Here is a 19615-nt window from a genome sequence, read left to right as displayed (position 1 = left end):
TTTGGGTTGGGTTGGTGAACTGAGCCTCAGAACCAGCTGGCTGAGTGGACTCTTCTCTTGTTTCATCTCTTGACATTGTAGAGCTGTGTGATGGAATGTTTTAGGGTCACTTGTTTTTAGATGGTTGTAAAATTTGATGGCTATTTTTTCTATTTGAATGAGGAGGGGGTATTGGCCCAATTCTGCTCTACATGCGTTATTTTGAGTTTTTCTTTGCATTTTTCACAAAACTCTGCATGCAGTATTTCGATTGGATGTTTGTCCCATTTGGTAAATTCATTGTTAGAGATTGGACCCCATACTTCGCTGCCAAAAAGAGCAATTGGTTCTATAACTGATTGGAAAATTTTGAGCCAGATTCTATTTGGAATTTTGATTTTGATGTTCCTTTTAATGGCATAAAATCCTCTTCTTGCTTTGTCTCTCAGCTCATTCTCAGCCATATTTAGTCCTAGATATGTGTAGTTTTTGGTGTGTTCTTAATAGAACTGTTTCAAAATATAATTTATATTTATATTTGTCATCCTGATTTCCTGACCTTTTTTGGAATATCATTATATTTGTTTGTTTTTTGGTTAAAACTTCTTAGGGCTGAGATCCCGTTAACGGGGTCGATATGACAACAGCCAGTGAAAGTGCAGGGCGCCAAATTCAAAACAACAGAAATCTCAGAATTAAAATTCCTCAAACATACAAGTATTTTATACCATTTTCAAGGTAATCTTGTTTTTAATCCCACCACAGTGTCCGATTTCAAATAGGCTTTACAGCAAAAGCACCACAAACGATTACGTTAGGTCAGAGCAAAGTCACAGAAAAACACAGCCATTTTTCCAGCCAAAGAGTGGAGTCACAAAAATCAGAAATAAAATTAATCACTAACCTTTGATGATCTTCATCAGATGACAATCATAGGACTTCATGTTACACAATACATGTATGTTTAGTTCGATAAAGTTCATATTTATATTTTTAAAATCTCAGTATACATTGGCGCGTTATTTTCAGTAGTTCCAAAACATTCAGTGATTTTGCAGAGAGCCACATCAATTTACAGAAATGCTCATTATAAATGTTGATGAAAATACAAGTGTTATACATGGAACTTTAGATACACTTCTCCTTAATGCAACGGCTGTGTCAGATTTCAAAAAAGCTTTACGGAAAAAGCAAACCATGTAATAATCTGAGTACAGCGCTCAGAGCCCAAACAAGCCAAAAAGATTCCCAGTTCCACAATAAATGTTTGATTTGTTCGATAATGTCCATCATTTATGTCCAAATAGCTACTTTTGTTAGAGCGTTTTGTAAACAAATCCAAAGTCACGAAGCGCGTTCTCTAGGTCCAGACGAAATGTCAAAAAGTTCTGTTACAGTCCGTAGAAACATGTCAAACGAAGTATAGAATCAATCTTTAGGATGTTGTTATCATACATCTTCAATAATGTTCCAACTGGATAATAGTGTTGTTCACTAGTGCTTTAAGAATCCTCTTAACCAAGTAATCACATGACCCATCTGCCCTATAGGCTATTACCCATCAGCCACCTCCCAGTCCCAGCCAATATGTCATGTCCTTAGCCTCTTCAGAGCAGCTCAAGAAAAGGTGAGTGTAAAACAGTACTATTTACACCATAACAACAGTTTTATAATGATGATATACATTAGTCTGTAATTGTTGTAGGTTCTCTTTCCCTTCCTCTCTTGCTTGTGTAGCACAGATTGGACTGTGTGGTTGATAGGTTATAACGCATAGACTTTCTCTCTCTATCTTCCCCCCTCTATCTGTCTCGCTCTCCCCCCCCCCTCCAGACCATGCTAATCTCTCCTCTAGCAGACAGGAACCAGAAGGAGTTGTGTTCAGTGTTGTGTGATGTGTTGGAGGAGCAGTCTTACAGGGAACTGTTTGCCTTAGAGCTGGGCTCTGGCACCAGACAGCATGCGGTCAACTTCGCCATGACAACACCCTTCATCATCTGGCAACGCCCTTCATCACCTGGCAACTGTCAGACATCAAAGAGGAGTCCCGTGACAGGTGGGCCCTGCTAGGACCAAATACAGTATATATTACTATATAACTACAGTATATATTGCTATATAAATACAGTATATATTACTATATAAATACAGTATATATTACTATATAACTACAGTATATATTACTATATAAATACAGTATATATTACTATATAAATACAGTATATATTACTATATAAATACAGTATATATTACTATATAAATACAGTATATATTACTATATAAATGCAGTATATATTACTATATAAATACAGTATATATTACTATATAAATACAGTATATATTACTATATAAATACAGTATATATTACTATATAAATACAGTATATATTACTATATAAATACAGTATATATTACTATATAAATACAGTATATATTACTATATAAATACAGTATATATTTGGTTGATGAAAATACAAGTGTTATAGACAATTTGTCTTACCATGGACTGATGAAGTATGTGAACCCCCTAGACTAATGACTTCTCCGAAAGCTAATTGGAGTCAGGAGTCAGCTAACCTGGAGTCCACTCACACATTTATATCATTTTAATGGTAGGTTTATTTGAACAGTGAGAGACAGAATAACAACAAAAAATCCAGAGAAACGCATAGAGAAGGCCTATAAATCTGACTCAGTTACACCAACTCTGTCAGGAGGAATGGGCCAAAATTCACCCAACTTATTGTGGGAAGCTTGTGGAAGGCTACCCGAAACATTTGACCCAAGTTAAACAATTTAAAGGCAACGCTACCAAATACTAATTGAGTGTATGTAAACTTCTGACTCGCTGGGAATGTGATGAAAGAAATGATTCTCTTTATTGTTATTCTGACATTTCACATTCTTAAAATAAAGTGGTGATCCTAACTGACCTAAGACAGGGAATTTTTACTAGGATTAAATGTCAGGAATTGTGAAAAACGGAGTTTAAATGTATTTGGCTAAGGTGTATGTAAACTTCAACTGAATAGAGTTACAAGATATAAAGTTAGACACTAGAACCATATAAAGTCTAATATTTCATACTTCAGACATTTCATACTGTCTATGGAACCTATGGGGTTATGGCTCCAACATTTCATACTGTCTATGGAACCTATGGGGTTATGGCTCCAACATTTCATACTGTCTATGGATCCTATGGGGTTATGGCTCCAACATCTCATACTGTCTATGGAACCTATGGGGTTATGGCTCCAACATTTCATACTGTCTATGGAACCTATGGGGTTATGGCTCCAACATTTCATACTGTCTATGGAACCTATGGGGTCATGGCTCCAACATGTCATACTGTCTATGGAACCTATGGGGTCATGGCTCCAACATTTCATACTGTCTATGGAACCTATGGGGTTATGGCTCCAACATTTCATACTGTCTATGGAACCTATGGGGTTATGGCTCCAACATTTCATACTGTCTATGGAACCTATGGGGTCATGGCTCCAACATTTCATACTGTCTATGGAACCTATGGGGTTATGGCTCCAACATGTCATACTGTCTATGGAACCTATGGGGTTATAGCTCCAACATTTCATACTGTCTATGGAACCTATGGGGTTATGGCTCCAACATTTCATACTGTCTATGGAACCTATGGGGTTATGGCTCCAACATTTCATACTGTCTATGGAACCTATGGGGTCATGGCTCCAACATTTCATACTGTCTATGGAACCTATGGTGTTATGGGCTCCAACATGTCATACTGTCTATGGAACCTATGGGGTTATGGCTCCAACATGTCATACTGTCTATGGAACCTATGGGGTTATGGCTCCAACATTTCATACTGTCTATGGAACCTATGGGGTCATGGCTCCAACATTTCATACTGTCTATGGAACCTATGGTGTTATGGGCTCCAACATGTCATACTGTCTATGGAACCTATGGGGTCATGGCTCCAACATTTCATACTGTCTATGGAACCTATGGGGTCATGGCTCCAACATTTCATACTGTCTATGGAACCTATGGGGTTATGGCTCCAACATGTCATACTGTCTATGGATCCTATGGGGTCATGGCTCCAACATTTCATACTGTCTATGGAACCTATAGGGTTATGGCTCCAACATTTCATACTGTCTATGGAACCTATGGGGTTATGGCTCCAACATTTCATACTGTCTATGGAACCTATGGGGTTATGGCTCCAACATTTCATACTGTCTATGGAACCTATGGGGTTATGGCTCCAACATTTCATACTGTCTATGGAACCTATGGGGTCATGGCTCCAACATTTCATACTGTCTATGGAACCTATGGGGTTATGGCTCCAACATGTCATACTGTCTATGGAACCTATGGGGTCATGGCTCCAACATCTCATACTGTCTATGGAACCTATGGGGTCATGGCTCCAACATGTCATACTGTCTATGGAACCTATGGGGTCATGGCTCCAACATTTCATACTGTCTATGGAACCTATGGGGTTATGGCTCCAACATCTCATACTGTCTATGGAACCTATGGGGTTATGGCTCCAACATCTCATACTGTCTATGGAACCTATGGGGTCATGGCTCCAACATTTCATACTGTCTATGGATCCTATGGGCTCCAACATGTCATACTGTCTATGGAACCTATGGGGTTATAGCTCCAACATGTCATACTGTCTATGGAACCTATGGGGTTATGGCTCCAACATTTCATACTGTCTATGGAACCTATGGGGTTATGGCTCCAACATGTCATACTGTCTATGGAACCTATGGGGTTATGGCTCCAACATTTCATACTGTCTATGGAACCTATGGGGTCATGGCTCCAACATGTCATACTGTCTATGGAACCTATGGGGTTATGGCTCCAACATTTCATACTGTCTATTGAACCTATGGGGTCATGGCTCCAACATCTCATACTGTCTATGGAACCTATGGGGTCATGGCTCCAACATTTCATACTGTCTATTGAACCTATGGGGTCATGGCTCCAACATTTCATACTGTCTATGGAACCTATGGGGTTATGGCTCCAACATTTCATACTGTCTATGGAACCTATGGGGTTATGGCTCCAACATGTCATACTGTCTATGGAGCCTATGGGGTCATGGCTCCAACATTTCATACTGTCTATGGAACCTATGGGCTCCAACATTTCATACTGTCTATGGAACCTATGGGGTCATGGCTCCAACATTTCATACTGTCTATGGAACCTATGGGGTCATGGCTCCAACATTTCATACTGTCTATGGAACCTATGGGGTTATGGCTCCAACATTTCATACTGTCTATGGAACCTATGGGGTCATGGCTCCAACATTTCATACTGTCTATTGAACCTATGGGGTCATGGCTCCAACATTTCATACTGTCTATGGAACCTATGGGGTTATGGCTCCAACATGTCATACTGTCTATGGAACCTATGGGGTCATGGCTCCAACATTTCATACTGTCTATGGAACCTATGGGGTTATGGCTCCAACATTTCATACTGTCTATGGAACCTATGGGGTTATGGCTCCAACATTTCATACTGTCTATGGAACCTATGGGGTCATGGCTCCAACATTTCATACTGTCTATGGAACCTATGGGGTCATGGCTCCAACATTTCATACTGTCTATGGAACCTATGGGGTTATGGCTCCAACATTTCATACTGTCTATGGAACCTATGGGGTCATGGCTCCAACATTTCATACTGTCTATGGAACCTATGGGGTTATGGCTCCAACATTTCATACTGTCTATGGAACCTATGGGGTCATGGCTCCAACATGTCATACTGTCTATGGAACCTATGGGGTTATGGCTCCAACATTTCATACTGTCTATGGAACCTATGGGGTTATGGCTCCAACATGTCATACTGTCTATGGAACCTATGGGGTCATGGCTCCAACATTTCATACTGTCTATGGAACCTATGGGGTTATGGCTCCAACATTTCATACTGTCTATGGAACCTATGGGGTTATGGCTCCAACATTTCATACTGTCTATGGAACCTATGGGGTCATGGCTCCAACATTTCATACTGTCTATGGAACCTATGGGGTTATGGCTCCAACATTTCATACTGTCTATGGAACCTATGGGGTCATGGCTCCAACATTTCATACTGTCTATGGAACCTATGGGGTCATGGCTCCAACATCTCATACTGTCTATGGAACCTATGGGGTTATGGCTCCAACATTTCATACTGTCTATGGAACCTATGGGGTCATGGCTCCAACATTTCATACTGTCTATGGAACCTATGGGGTCATGGCTCCAACATTTCATACTGTCTATGGAACCTATGGGGTCATGGCTCCAACATTTCATACTGTCTATGGAACCTATGGGGTTATGGCTCCAACATTTCATACTGTCTATGGAACCTATGGGGTTATGGCTCCAACATTTCATACTGTCTATGGAACCTATGGGGTCATGGCTCCAACATTTCATACTGTCTATGGAACCTATGGGGTTATGGCTCCAACATTTCATACTGTCTATGGAACCTATGGGGTTATGGCTCCAACATGTCATACTGTCTATGGAACCTATGGGGTTATGGCTCCAACATTTCATACTGTCTATGGAACCTATGGGGTTATGGCTCCAACATGTCATACTGTCTATGGAACCTATGGTGTTATGGCTCCAACATTTCATACTGTCTATGGAACCTATGGGGTTATGGCTCCAACATGTCATACTGTCTATGGAACCTATGGGGTCATGGCTCCAACATTTCATACTGTCTATGGAACCTATGGGGTTATGGCTCCAACATTTCATACTGTCTATGGAACCTATGGGGTCATGGCTCCAACATTTCATACTGTCTATGGAACCTATGGGGTTATGGCTCCAACATTTCATACTGTCTATGGAACCTATGGGGTTATGGCTCCAACATGTCATACTGTCTATGGAACCTATGGGGTCATGGCTCCAACATGTCATACTGTCTATGGAACCTATGGGGTTATGGCTCCAACATGTCATACTGTCTATGGAACCTATGGGGTTATGGCTCCAACATTTCATACTGTCTATGGAACCTATGGGGTTATGGCTCCAACATTTCATACTGTCTATGGAACCTATGGGGTTATGGCTCCAACATTTCATACTGTCTATGGAACCTATGGGGTTATGGCTCCAACATTTCATACTGTCTATGGAACCTATGGGGTCATGGCTCCAACATGTCATACTGTCTATGGAACCTATGGGGTCATGGCTCCAACATTTCATACTGTCTACGGAACCTATGGGGTCATGGCTCCAACATGTCATACTGTCTATGGAACCTATGGGGTTATGGCTCCAACATGTCATACTGTCTATGGAACCTATGGGGTCATGGCTCCAACATGTCATACTGTCTATGGAACCTATGGGGTTATGGCTCCAACATGTCATACTGTCTATGGAACCTATGGGGTCATGGCTCCAACATCTCATACTGTCTATGGAACCTATGGGGTTATGGCTCCAACATTTCATACTGTCTATGGAACCTATGGGGTCATGGCTCCAACATTTCATACTGTCTATGGAACCTATGGGGTTATGGCTCCAACATTTCATACTGTCTATGGAACCTATGGGGTCATGGCTCCAACATTTCATACTGTCTATGGAACCTATGGGGTTATGGCTCCAACATTTCATACTGTCTATGGAACCTATGGGGTTATGGCTCCAACATTTCATACTGTCTATGGAACCTATGGGGTTATGGCTCCAACATTTCATACTGTCTATGGAACCTATGGGGTTATGGCTCCAACATCTCATACTGTCTATGGAACCTATGGGGTTATGGCTCCAACATCTCATACTGTCTATGGAACCTATGGGGTCATGGCTCCAACATTTCATACTGTCTATGGATCCTATGGGGTCATGGCTCCAACATTTCATACTGTCTATGGAACCTATGGGGTTATGGCTCCAACATTTCATACTGTCTATGGAACCTATGGGGTTATGGCTCCAACATATCATACTGTCTATGGAACCTATGGGGTTATGGCTCCAACATGTCATACTGTCTATGGAACCTATGGGGTTATGGCTCCAACATATCATACTGTCTATGGAACCTATGGGGTCATGGCTCCAACATGTCATACTGTCTATGGATCCTATGGGCTCCAACATGTCATACTGTCTATGGAACCTATGGGGTTATGGCTCCAATATGTCATACTGTCTATGGAACCTATGGGGTTATGGCTACAACATATCATACTGTCTATGGAACCTATGGGGTCATGGCTCCAACATGTCATACTGTCTATGGATCCTATGGGCTCCAACATGTCATACTGTCTATGGAACCTATGGGGTTATGGCTCCAACATGTCATACTGTCTATGGAACCTATGGGGTTATGGCTCCAACATGTCATACTGTCTATGGAACCTATGGGGTTATGGCTCCAACATTTCATACTGTCTATGGAACCTTTGGGGTTATGGCTCCAACATTTCATACTGTCTATGGAACCTATGGGGTTATGGCTCCAACATGTCATACTGTCTATGGAACCTATGGGGTTATGGCTCCAACATCTCATACTGTCTATGGAACCTATGGGGTCATGGCTCCAACATTTCATACTGTCTATGGATCCTATGGGGTCATGGCTCCAACATTTCATACTGTCTATGGAACCTATGGGGTTATGGCTCCAACATTTCATACTGTCTATGGAACCTATGGGGTTATGGCTCCAACATGTCATACTGTCTATGGAACCTATGGGGTTATGGCTCCAACATATCATACTGTCTATGGAACCTATGGGGTCATGGCTCCAACATGTCATACTGTCTATGGATCCTATGGGCTCCAACATGTCATACTGTCTATGGAACCTATGGGGTTATGGCTCCAATATGTCATACTGTCTATGGAACCTATGGGGTTATGGCTCCAACATATCATACTGTCTATGGAACCTATGGGGTCATGGCTCCAACATGTCATACTGTCTATGGATCCTATGGGCTCCAACATGTCATACTGTCTATGGAACCTATGGGGTTATGGCTCCAACATGTCATACTGTCTATGGAACCTATGGGGTTATGGCTCCAACATTTCATACTGTCTATGGAACCTATGGGGTTATGGCTCCAACATATCATACTGTCTATGGAACCTATGGGGTCATGGCTCCAACATGTCATACTGTCTATGGATCCTATGGGCTCCAACATGTCATACTGTCTATGGAACCTATGGGGTTATGGCTCCAATATGTCATACTGTCTATGGAACCTATGGGGTTATGGCTCCAACATATCATACCGGGCTATGGAACCTATGGGGTCATGGCTCCAACATGTCATACTGTCTATGGATCCTATGGGCTCCAACATGTCATACTGTCTATGGAACCTATGGGGTTATGGCTCCAACATGTCATACTGTCTATGGAACCTATGGGGTTATGGCTCCAACATTTCATACTGTCTATGGAACCTTTGGGGTTATGGCTCCAACATTTCATACTGTCTATGGAACCTATGGGGTTATGGCTCCAACATGTCATACTGTCTATGGAACCTATGGGGTTATGGCTCCAACATGTCATACTGTCTATGGAACCTATGGTGTTATGGCTCCAACATTTCATACTGTCTATGGAACCTATGGGGTTATGGCTCCAACATTTCATACTGTCTATGGAACCTATGGGGTTATGGCTCCAACATTTCATACTGTCTATGGAACCTATGGGGTCATGGCTCCAACATTTCATACTGTCTATGGATCCTATGGGGTCATGGCTCCAACATTTCATACTGTCTATGGAACCTATGGGGTTATGGCTCCAACATTTCATACTGTCTATGGAACCTATGGGGTTATGGCTCCAACATGTCATACTGTCTATGGAACCTATGGGGTTATGGCTCCAACATATCATACTGTCTATGGAACCTATGGGGTCATGGCTCCAACATGTCATACTGTCTATGGATCCTATGGGCTCCAACATGTCATACTGTCTATGGAACCTATGGGGTTATGGCTCCAATATGTCATACTGTCTATGGAACCTATGGGGTTATGGCTCCAACATATCATACTGTCTATGGAACCTATGGGGTCATGGCTCCAACATGTCATACTGTCTATGGATCCTATGGGCTCCAACATGTCATACTGTCTATGGAACCTATGGGGTTATGGCTCCAACATGTCATACTGTCTATGGAACCTATGGGGTTATGGCTCCAACATGTCATACTGTCTATGGAACCTATGGGGTCATGGCTCCAACATCTCATACTGTCTATGGAACCTATGGGGTTATGGCTCCAACATTTCATACTGTCTATGGAACCTATGGGGTCATGGCTCCAACATTTCATACTGTCTATGGAACCTATGGGGTTATGGCTCCAACATTTCATACTGTCTATGGAACCTATGGGGTCATGGCTCCAACATTTCATACTGTCTATGGAACCTATGGGGTTATGGCTCCAACATTTCATACTGTCTATGGAACCTATGGGGTTATGGCTCCAACATTTCATACTGTCTATGGAACCTATGGGGTTATGGCTCCAACATTTCATACTGTCTATGGAACCTATGGGGTTATGGCTCCAACATCTCATACTGTCTATGGAACCTATGGGGTTATGGCTCCAACATCTCATACTGTCTATGGAACCTATGGGGTCATGGCTCCAACATTTCATACTGTCTATGGATCCTATGGGGTCATGGCTCCAACATTTCATACTGTCTATGGAACCTATGGGGTTATGGCTCCAACATTTCATACTGTCTATGGAACCTATGGGGTTATGGCTCCAACATATCATACTGTCTATGGAACCTATGGGGTTATGGCTCCAACATGTCATACTGTCTATGGAACCTATGGGGTTATGGCTCCAACATATCATACTGTCTATGGAACCTATGGGGTCATGGCTCCAACATGTCATACTGTCTATGGATCCTATGGGCTCCAACATGTCATACTGTCTATGGAACCTATGGGGTTATGGCTCCAATATGTCATACTGTCTATGGAACCTATGGGGTTATGGCTACAACATATCATACTGTCTATGGAACCTATGGGGTCATGGCTCCAACATGTCATACTGTCTATGGATCCTATGGGCTCCAACATGTCATACTGTCTATGGAACCTATGGGGTTATGGCTCCAACATGTCATACTGTCTATGGAACCTATGGGGTTATGGCTCCAACATGTCATACTGTCTATGGAACCTATGGGGTTATGGCTCCAACATTTCATACTGTCTATGGAACCTTTGGGGTTATGGCTCCAACATTTCATACTGTCTATGGAACCTATGGGGTTATGGCTCCAACATGTCATACTGTCTATGGAACCTATGGGGTTATGGCTCCAACATCTCATACTGTCTATGGAACCTATGGGGTCATGGCTCCAACATTTCATACTGTCTATGGATCCTATGGGGTCATGGCTCCAACATTTCATACTGTCTATGGAACCTATGGGGTTATGGCTCCAACATTTCATACTGTCTATGGAACCTATGGGGTTATGGCTCCAACATGTCATACTGTCTATGGAACCTATGGGGTTATGGCTCCAACATATCATACTGTCTATGGAACCTATGGGGTCATGGCTCCAACATGTCATACTGTCTATGGATCCTATGGGCTCCAACATGTCATACTGTCTATGGAACCTATGGGGTTATGGCTCCAATATGTCATACTGTCTATGGAACCTATGGGGTTATGGCTCCAACATATCATACTGTCTATGGAACCTATGGGGTCATGGCTCCAACATGTCATACTGTCTATGGATCCTATGGGCTCCAACATGTCATACTGTCTATGGAACCTATGGGGTTATGGCTCCAACATGTCATACTGTCTATGGAACCTATGGGGTTATGGCTCCAACATTTCATACTGTCTATGGAACCTATGGGGTTATGGCTCCAACATATCATACTGTCTATGGAACCTATGGGGTCATGGCTCCAACATGTCATACTGTCTATGGATCCTATGGGCTCCAACATGTCATACTGTCTATGGAACCTATGGGGTTATGGCTCCAATATGTCATACTGTCTATGGAACCTATGGGGTTATGGCTCCAACATATCATACCGGGCTATGGAACCTATGGGGTCATGGCTCCAACATGTCATACTGTCTATGGATCCTATGGGCTCCAACATGTCATACTGTCTATGGAACCTATGGGGTTATGGCTCCAACATGTCATACTGTCTATGGAACCTATGGGGTTATGGCTCCAACATTTCATACTGTCTATGGAACCTTTGGGGTTATGGCTCCAACATTTCATACTGTCTATGGAACCTATGGGGTTATGGCTCCAACATGTCATACTGTCTATGGAACCTATGGGGTTATGGCTCCAACATGTCATACTGTCTATGGAACCTATGGTGTTATGGCTCCAACATTTCATACTGTCTATGGAACCTATGGGGTTATGGCTCCAACATTTCATACTGTCTATGGAACCTATGGGGTTATGGCTCCAACATTTCATACTGTCTATGGAACCTATGGGGTCATGGCTCCAACATTTCATACTGTCTATGGATCCTATGGGGTCATGGCTCCAACATTTCATACTGTCTATGGAACCTATGGGGTTATGGCTCCAACATTTCATACTGTCTATGGAACCTATGGGGTTATGGCTCCAACATGTCATACTGTCTATGGAACCTATGGGGTTATGGCTCCAACATATCATACTGTCTATGGAACCTATGGGGTCATGGCTCCAACATGTCATACTGTCTATGGATCCTATGGGCTCCAACATGTCATACTGTCTATGGAACCTATGGGGTTATGGCTCCAATATGTCATACTGTCTATGGAACCTATGGGGTTATGGCTCCAACATATCATACTGTCTATGGAACCTATGGGGTCATGGCTCCAACATGTCATACTGTCTATGGATCCTATGGGCTCCAACATGTCATACTGTCTATGGAACCTATGGGGTTATGGCTCCAACATGTCATACTGTCTATGGAACCTATGGGGTTATGGCTCCAACATTTCATACTGTCTATGGATCCTATGGGGTCATGGCTCCAACATTTCATACTGTCTATGGAACCTATGGGGTTATGGCTCCAACATTTCATACTGTCTATGGAACCTATGGGGTTATGGCTCCAACATGTCATACTGTCTATGGAACCTATGGGGTTATGGCTCCAACATATCATACTGTCTATGGAACCTATGGGGTCATGGCTCCAACATGTCATACTGTCTATGGATCCTATGGGCTCCAACATGTCATACTGTCTATGGAACCTATGGGGTTATGGCTCCAATATGTCATACTGTCTATGGAACCTATGGGGTTATGGCTCCAACATATCATACTGTCTATGGAACCTATGGGGTCATGGCTCCAACATGTCATACTGTCTATGGATCCTATGGGCTCCAACATGTCATACTGTCTATGGAACCTATGGGGTTATGGCTCCAACATGTCATACTGTCTATGGAACCTATGGGGTTATGGCTCCAACATTTCATACTGTCTATGGAACCTATGGGGTTATGGCTCCAACATATCATACTGTCTATGGAACCTATGGGGTCATGGCTCCAACATGTCATACTGTCTATGGATCCTATGGGCTCCAACATGTCATACTGTCTATGGAACCTATGGGGTTATGGCTCCAATATGTCATACTGTCTATGGAACCTATGGGGTTATGGCTCCAACATATCATACCGGGCTATGGAACCTATGGGGTCATGGCTCCAACATGTCATACTGTCTATGGATCCTATGGGCTCCAACATGTCATACTGTCTATGGAACCTATGGGGTTATGGCTCCAATATGTCATACTGTCTATGGAACCTATGGGGTTATGGCTCCAACATATCATACCGGGCTATGGAACCTATGGGGTCATGGCTCCAACATGTCATACTGTCTATGGATCCTATGGGCTCCAACATGTCATACTGTCTATGGAACCTATGGGGTTATGGCTCCAACATGTCATACTGTCTATGGAACCTATGGGGTTATGGCTCCAACATTTCATACTGTCTATGGAACCTTTGGGGTTATGGCTCCAACATTTCATACTGTCTATGGAACCTATGGGGTTATGGCTCCAACATGTCATACTGTCTATGGAACCTATGGGGTTATGGCTCCAACATGTCATACTGTCTATGGAACCTATGGGGTCATGGCTCCAACATTTCATACTGTCTATGGAACCTATGGTGTTATGGCTCCAACATTTCATACTGTCTATGGAACCTATGGGGTTATGGCTCCAACATTTCATACTGTCTATGGAACCTATGGTGTTATGGCTCAAACATTTCATACTGTTAATGGAACCTATGGGGTTATGGCTCCAACATGTCATACTGTCTATGGAACCTATGGGGTTATGGCTCCAACATTTCATACCGTCTATTGAACCTATGGGGTTATGGCTCCAACATCTCATACTGTCTATGGAACCTATGGGGTTATGGCTCCAACATCTCATACTATCTATGGAACCTATGGGGTCATGGCTCCAACATTTCATACTGTCTATGGATCCTATGGGGTCATGGCTCCACATTGGCTCCAACATTTCATACTGTCTATGGAACCTATGGGGTTATGGCTCCAACATGTCATACTGTCTATGGAACCTATGGGGTTATGGCTCCAACATGTCATACTGTCTATGGAACCTATGGGGTCATGGCTCCAACATTTCATACTGTCTATGGAACCTATGGGGTTATGGCTCCAACATTTCATACTGTCTATGGAACCTATGGGGTTATGGCTCCAACATGTCATACTGTCTATGGAACCTATGGGGTTATGGCTCCAACATGTCATACTGTCTATGTAACCTGTGGGGTCATGGCTCCAACATTTCATACTGTCTTTGGAACCTATGGGGTCATGGCTCCAACATGTCATACTGTCTATGGAACCTATGGGGTCATGGCTCCAACATGTCATACTGTCTATGGAACCTATGGGGTTATGGCTCCAACATTTCATACTGTCTATGGATCCTATGGGGTTATGGCTCCAACATGTCATACTGTATATGGATCCTATGGGGTTATGGCTCCAACATGTCATACTGTCTATGGAACCTATGGGGTCATGGCTCCAGTGGGTGTGGTGTTATTTTGCAGTATCAGATCCTACATAGCGGTGACCAAAGTGAAGACCGTGCTGCAGCCTGTGCACCTGGACGCCAGCGAACCCTGGGAGAAGTGGGCGGGCCTTTCACGCGGGGCCTGTGATGTCATCGTGGCCATTAACCTGCTTCAGTACAGCTCTTTCGACACCGTAGAGCTAGGCCTTACACGGCAGAGCGTCATTATACGCATCATATTTGGCTGTGAAGTTTTATGAATGTGTGAGTGAAGATGTGTCAGTCACTTATAGCCAGTGTGAAGTGCCAGAGTCTGGGTCTCTGTTTCTCTCCCCATGGCGTCGTTAAAGGATCAGGACAGATCCTCAGACAAAATGGTCTCTTGATCACACATGGGGTAGGTATCATGGATGGGGGGGGGGGGGGGGGGATGTTTTTTTAACATCAGACACCTCTCTCTCCCTCCCCAGCCCTACGCCATCAACGGCACCATCACCCCCAGCTGTATGGAGAACTTAGACCAGGAACTACGACAGATGTTATTACATCATAAGAGAGGAGCTGGCCAATGAGGAGCTACTACCCTATAGCTTCTTCCCATTAGTTCACTCAGGGTTGAGGGTCAAAGCCATGAATCCCAACCGTCACTCTGTTTTACCATGTCTGTTCTGTTCCCCTGCAGGAACCCAGGGTGGGGTCTACCAGACATCGACGTTCTGAGACAGCTCTGTTCCCCTACAGGAACCCAGGGTGGGGTCTACCAGACATCGACATTGAGACAGCTCTGTTCCCCTACAGGAACCCAGGGTGGGGTCTACCAGACATGGACGTTCTGAGACAGCTCTGTTCCCCTACAGGAACCCAGGGTGGGGTCTACCAGACATCGACATTGAGACAGCTCTGTTCCCCTACAGGAACCCAGGGTGGGGTCTACCAGACATGGACGTTCTGAGACAGCTCTGTTCCCCTACAGGAACCCAGGGTGGGGTCTACCAGACATGGACGTTCTGAGACAGCTCTGTTCCCCTACAGGAACCCAGGGTGGGGTCTACCAGACATGGACGTTCTGAGACAGCTCTTCTATAAGGATGTTTAGGACCAAGCCTTCAGAATATGTAACAAAGGTATATCTGCTACTAGCTCAGTCCTTCTATAAGGATGTTTAGGACCAAGCCTTCAGAATATGTAACAAAAGGTATATCTGCTACTAGCTCAGTCCTTCTATAAGGATGTTTAGGACCAAGCCTTCAGAATATGTAACAAAAGGTATATCTGCTACTAGCTCAGTCCTTCTATAAGGATGTTTAGGACCAAGCCTTCAGAATATGTAACAAAAGGTATATCTGCTACTAGCTCAGTCCTTCTATAAGGATGTTTAGGACCAATTCTTCCCATTGTTTTCCCAGATAGAGATGCAACAGTATAATAAATACCTGGTCTTCAGGAAACGTTGCCGTGGAAACAGGGCTTCTTCTGCATCTGAACAGAACATCCTAATGACCCATATTTTAAACATGTATTTCATGTAAACAAAGTATATTAATGCAAAATAAAATGTATGTGTGCCCTTCCATTTTCTGCTCCTAAATGACAGAAGCATTTCGCTACACTCGCACTAACATCTGCTAACCATGTGTATGTGACAAATAAAATGTATGTGTGCCCTTCCATTTTCTGCTCCTAAATGACAGAAGCATTTCGCTACACTCGCACTAACATCTGCTAACCATGTGTATGTGACAAATAAAATGTATGTGTGCCCTTCCATTTTCTGCTCCTAAATGACAGAAGCATTTCGCTACACTCGCACTAACATCTGCTAACCATGTGTATGTGACAAATAAAATGTATGTGTGCCCTTCCATTTTCTGCTCCTAAATGACAGAAGCATTTCGCTACACTCGCACTAACATCTGCTAACCATGTGTATGTGACAAATAAAATGTATGTGTGCCCTTCCATTTTCTGCTCCTAAATGACAGAAGCATTTCGCTACACTCGCACTAACATCTGCTAACCATGTGTATGTGACAAATAAAATGTATGTGTGCCCTTCCATTTTCTGCTCCTAAATGACAGAAGCATTTCGCTACACTCGCACTAACATCTGCTAACCATGTGTATGTGACAAATAAAATGTATGTGTGCCCTTCCATTTTCTGCTCCTAAATGACAGAAGCATTTCGCTACACTCGCACTAACATCTGCTAACCATGTGTATGTGACAAATAAAATGTATGTGTGCCCTTCCATTTTCTGCTCCTAAATGACAGAAGCATTTCGCTACACTCGCACTAACATCTGCTAACCATGTGTATGTGACAAATAAAATGTATGTGTGCCCTTCCATTTTCTGCTCCTAAACGACAGAAGCATTTCGCTACACTCGCACTAACATCTGCTAACCATGTGTATGTGACAAATAAAATGTATGTGTGCCCTTCCATTTTCTGCTCCTAAATGACAGAAGCATTTCGCTACACTCGCACTAACATCTGCTAACCATGTGTATGTGACAAATAAAATGTATGTGTGCCCTTCCATTTTCTGCTCCTAAATGACAGAAGCATTTCGCTACACTCGCACTAACATCTGCTAACCATGTGTATGTGACAAATAAAATGTATGTGTGCCCTTCCATTTTCTGCTCCTAAATGACAGAAGCATTTCGCTACACTCGCACTAACATCTGCTAACCATGTGTATGTGACAAATAAAATGTATGTGTGCCCTTCCATTTTCTGCTCCTAAATGACAGAAGCATTTCGCTACACTCGCACTAACATCTGCTAACCATGTGTATGTGACAAATAAAATGTATGTGTGCCCTTCCATTTTCTGCTCCTAAATGACAGAAGCATTTCGCTACACTCGCACTAACATCTGCTAACCATGTGTATGTGACAAATAAAATGTATGTGTGCCCTTCCATTTTCTGCTCCTAAATGACAGAAGCATTTCGCTACACTCGCACTAACATCTGCTAACCATGTGTATGTGACAAATAAAATGTATGTGTGCCCTTCCATTTTCTGCTCCTAAATGACAGAAGCATTTCGCTACACTCGCACTAACATCTGCTAACCATGTGTATGTGACAAATAAAATGTATGTGTGCCCTTCCATTTTCTGCTCCTAAATGACAGAAGCATTTCGCTACACTCGCACTAACATCTGCTAACCATGTGTATGTGACAAATAAAATGTATGTGTGCCCTTCCATTTTCTGCTCCTAAATGACAGAAGCATTTCGCTACACTCGCACTAACATCTGCTAACCATGTGTATGTGACAAATAAAATGTATGTGTGCCCTTCCATTTTCTGCTCCTAAATGACAGAAGCATTTCGCTACACTCGCACTAACATCTGCTAACCATGTGTATGTGACAAATAAAATGTATGTGTGCCCTTCCATTTTCTGCTCCTAAATGACAGAAGCATTTCGCTACACTCGCACTAACATCTGCTAACCATGTGTATGTGACAAATAAAATGTATGTGTGCCCTTCCATTTTCTGCTCCTAAATGACAGAAGCATTTCGCTACACTCGCACTAACATCTGCTAACCATGTGTATGTGACAAATAAAATGTATGTGTGCCCTTCCATTTTCTGCTCCTAAATGACAGAAGCATTTCGCTACACTCGCACTAACATCTGCTAACCATGTGTATGTGACAAATAAAATGTATGTGTGCCCTTCCATTTTCTGCTCCTAAATGACAGAAGCATTTCGCTACACTCGCACTAACATCTGCTAACCATGTGTATGTGACAAATAAAATGTATGTGTGCCCTTCCATTTTCTGCTCCTAAATGACAGAAGCATTTCGCTACACTCGCACTAACATCTGCTAACCATGTGTATGTGACAAATAAAATGTATGTGTGCCCTTCCATTTTCTGCTCCTAAATGACAGAAGCATTTCGCTACACTCGCACTAACATCTGCTAACCATGTGTATGTGACAAATAAAATGTATGTGTGCCCTTCCATTTTCTGCTCCTAAATGACAGAAGCATTTCGCTACACTCGCACTAACATCTGCTAACCATGTGTATGTGACAAATAAAATGTATGTGTGCCCTTCCATTTTCTGCTCCTAAATGACAGAAGCATTTCGCTACACTCGCACTAACATCTGCTAACCATGTGTATGTGACAAATAAAATGTATGTGTGCCCTTCCATTTTCTGCTCCTAAATGACAGAAGCATTTCGCTACACTCGCACTAACATCTGCTAACCATGTGTATGTGACAAATAAAATGTGATTTGATTTTACAATGCATCTAGCCTGGTCCCAGATCTGTTTGTGCACCTGCTAACTGCATGGCAATGAGTGACAAGGAGTTGGCATGACAACAGACCGGCACTCCGCCTACTTCAGATTCC

General features: G+C 42.8%; 1 pseudogene; it reads left to right on the top strand.

The window, feature by feature from the left end:
- The first annotated feature begins 1815 nt into the window (after nt 1-1815).
- LOC116360008 (methyltransferase-like 26 B) lies at nt 1816-19505 on the top strand (annotated as a pseudogene).
- Nucleotides 19506-19615: the final 110 nt, after the last annotated feature.

The sequence above is a fragment of the Oncorhynchus kisutch genome, unplaced genomic scaffold, assembly GCF_002021735.2.
Source record: "Oncorhynchus kisutch isolate 150728-3 unplaced genomic scaffold, Okis_V2 Okis06b-Okis10b_hom, whole genome shotgun sequence".
Classification (NCBI taxonomy): Eukaryota; Metazoa; Chordata; class Actinopteri; order Salmoniformes; family Salmonidae; genus Oncorhynchus; species Oncorhynchus kisutch.
Note: the sequence above shows the minus strand (reverse complement) of the source record. Positions and strands in the feature narration are given on the sequence as shown.